Source organism: Myotis brandtii, unplaced genomic scaffold (genome assembly GCF_000412655.1).
Source record: "Myotis brandtii unplaced genomic scaffold, ASM41265v1 scaffold1214, whole genome shotgun sequence".
In the NCBI taxonomy this organism is placed as follows: domain Eukaryota; kingdom Metazoa; phylum Chordata; class Mammalia; order Chiroptera; family Vespertilionidae; genus Myotis; species Myotis brandtii.
The window spans coordinates 265177-268550 of NW_005354231.1; the positions used below are offsets into that span (position 1 = coordinate 265177).

Below are 3374 nucleotides of genomic sequence, written 5' to 3' on the forward strand. Positions count from 1 at the left end.
GCCCCCCTCCACCCCCAGTGCTGCTGGGCCCTAACTCTGAAGGCTGGGATTCTGTTTTCATCAGACCGCGGGCATCTCGTGGGCAGGGCTAGGTTTTGTTTTGGGGGGAAGATCCCCAGCACCGGGTGCACTGGGGCAGTTGTGGGGGCACCTGAGATGTTTGTGGAAAGGGGTAAGCCAGTGGCACGCCACTCCCCTGGTCCCAGGCAACCCCCCCCCCCATGGGCAGGATGCACAGACCGCAGAGGCTGAGAGTGGGGATCAGGGAGCTCTGAGCTGCTCTGAGTCCCATCCCCAGTCCCCACTGTCTCCCTCTCAAAGCCCCATCCCCTGCTGCACCCCTAGACTGACCTCCCGCCTCACGGGCCATGTCGGAGCCCCCAGAAGAAGTTCCTCCAGGGCTCTCTTTGGGCCCAGCGTTCAAGAGGAGGTCAAATGAGGACGTTAACTGTGTGACCCTGGGCCCGGCAGCCTGGGTGTGGAAGGGAACCTGCTGCTCAGGCCACGGTGCATCCTGGGGAGTCTCTCTCTGGGCCCAGCTTCCTCATCTGTAAAGTGAGGGAACAGAGCCTGTTCCATAAGAGAGTCAGCCGTGGAGACTGGCCGTGTCTACTCATAATGAGATCCCCGTCAGCCTCCAGCACGTAGGGCATGCTTGGTGGGCTCTGTTGGTTTTTCCCCTTCGCGGCTGGTCTCCCAAACCTCCCTTCCCCTCGGCTGTAGCTCCGCCCCCCTCCCCGCCCCCCACTCCCCGTGGGGTCCCCACCGCTGGACAGTCCACACTGCCCAGCAGACTGAGTGAAGGGCCTGGGAGAAGATGGCTCTGTCTATCACCTGGGGGCCAGGGTGGGGCTGCCAGGACCCCAGCGTGGGTGGCTCCAGTCCCAGCTCCCCCCTGGCCCCCTGCCACCTCAGCTCATTCCCCTGTCAGCTGAGCTTCCAGACACATCTGCAGACCCTGGGCAGTGCCGTCGTCCCGGCGGGCAGCAGGAAGGACCATGGGGCAGTGTTTCGCATGCACATACCTCTGGCTTCCATTCCTCCATCACAGGACTTACACTCTAGGGCTTGAGTCCTGGACAGCCACTTGCAAACGGAGGGTGGGAGAAGGGCAGTGGCTGGGACAAGGAGGAGCCCCAGGAGAGGGGCACCCGGACCTGAGGTTGGCTGCTCCCTCACCACGTGGTCTCTCACTCTCCTTTCCCTTAGCACTTGTGTCCCAGGGACAGCCCAGACTGAGTGATCGCCGTTTTTATTGAGCGTTTACTACGGGCCAGGCACCGTGCCAGTGGCTCTGCACTCACTGCTTCCCATGCTCTCCACACCCTGCAGGGGAGATACTATTCATCACCACTTACCAGTGAGGAGACCGGGCCCAGAGCAGGCAGATGCTCTACCCGAGTCCCACCGCTGTCCATGAGGGACCCCATGCCCAGGGACCCTGCAGCTCCCTCTCCCTCCTTCCCTGTGTCACCCTCCCGGGTAGCAGCCCCAGACACTCCTGACTGGCTCGTCCCTCCCTCCTGCATCGGAACAGTTGGCAGAGGTGCCCACCGGCAGCTGGGGAGGAGGGCTGCACACCAGGACGCCGCCAGCAAGGGCACTGAATCTTCCCTCGGACCCTCCTCCTCGCAGAACCTTCCAAGAGGGCAGGTGCCCAGCGCCGTGAGTGCCCGTGTGGGGTCCTCCAGGGAGGACAGAGATGGATGTCTCTGTGAGATGCTCAGGAAATTGTCCCCACCTTCCCACCTGCTGAGCCGCTGGCTGGGGGGGGGGGGCTGGAGGGGGGCAGCGGCTCCTCCAGGCCTTACTGCAGAGTCTGCTGGCCTTCAGGAGATGGCCATCCTGTGGGCTCTAGCCCTCTGGTCCCTTTGAAGATGGGAAAGTCGGGTTGGAGAAAAGTGGTTGTTTTTCTGCAAGTAGGTCTCCAACTCCAGTCCCTGAGCAGGGAAGAGGCAACACCTATGACCCCCAAGGGCCCTTGCACAGTTTACACTGAAGCGCTGAGTTCATCCTGGGCACCATGGGACTGCACGTAACACATCCGATGCTCCCTCCTCGCCCTCCGCTGGCATTGTTTATGCTCCCTCCACACTTAACCCGTCGGTGCTGGGCAGCAGATGCCCTGCCTCCCGGATGTCCTCAGACCCGCTCACCTCCACGCCCAGGTCTGTGCTGGCTGGGCAGTCGGTCCGTGGCAAGCTCTCAACTCTCCTTTGCATCCCTCTGTCCCGAAGACAGTCTCCTCACACCACGGCTTCCCGGCTCCCTGAGACAAATGAGTTTGTCATGTAAGACAAGCACCCAAAGATGGCTCGGCCTCGCCTGCAAATCAGTCATCCCTGTGCCGGGAGACACCAAGGATGCTCGCTCAGATCCCGGGCCCCTGCCAGTTACCGCGGGGAATGCATTGCCCGCCTCGAGTGTGATTGGAAAGGCCTGACACATACAGAGAGCCGGGCATGGGAGGACTAGGGGGCTGTCCGTGGTCCTGTTCTATTTACTCAACCCACCTCCCCAAACCTCCTGCGTTCAGCGAAATGCAGCTGAAAGGGACTGCCCAGATCAGCTAGGTCCCAGGTCACTCGTTTAGAGGAGAAGACACTGTTGCTCAGAACATCTAAGTGACCTAAGGCAGTCATGAGACCATTGCACACAGGGCACACTCCACCCACGCCTACGTATGGGTGGAATGACCCTGCAGCCCGGTCACTCATATACCTCAAGACACCTGCCTGTCTGCACCCATGTTCCCTCCACTCTGTTCCCTCCTCACAGTATATGGCGGATGGAAACCCCAAGCCTTCTAGCCCCCGCTCTTCCTTCCCCAGGAAGGGAGCCCTCCTGGTCCCAGCAGCTCCTAAAACCACAGCTATTGCGCACGCACCCCCTCGTGGCCAAGTGTGGAAGTGCATGCCCCCAAAAGTTCCTGTGGAGCCAGATTGATAACCCTTGGGTTGGACCTGGTCCCTAGGCCTTGGCGCCTCTCTCAAAGCCGAAGCCCAGGCCGCTGTGGCTGTGAGTGGCGGCCCTGGAGACAGAATGTGTGGGCTCCGAGCCCAGCTCTGCCATTTTAAACTCTGTTTCCTTGGACGGAGGACTTAACCTCTTCGTGTCTCCGATTTCTCATCCGCCCGATGAAGGAAAATTGTCCCCATGACGTAAGGTTGTTGCGAGAATTAAATGAGCTATTATTACATGAACAGGGATTACGCCCTGTTACCAGCACCGAGACCCAGGCTGCGTGCTCAATACACAGTGAACTCCCTCCAGGGGGAGATCAGCACCGGCAGGGTGGACAGCGCCCTCCCTGGACTCAGCCAGAAGGAGAGGAATTCCTATGTAGGGGCTCATGAGTGGTGGCTCCTTGCCCT

The 3374-nt window shown here is 60.6% G+C and overlaps 1 long non-coding RNA gene across 1 annotated transcript in view; it reads right to left on the reverse strand.

The window, feature by feature from the left end:
- Window positions 1-900: 900 nt before the first annotated feature.
- The window catches only part of LOC102240577, a 179725-nt gene continuing 177251 nt past the window's right edge, over window positions 901-3374 (reverse strand). Inside the window, exons 4-5 of the long non-coding RNA XR_313154.2 lie at window positions 2157-2269; window positions 901-1118 (exon numbers count right to left, since the gene is read on the reverse strand). This is a non-coding gene — a long non-coding RNA (uncharacterized LOC102240577). The remainder of the gene's footprint in view (window positions 1119-2156; window positions 2270-3374) is intronic.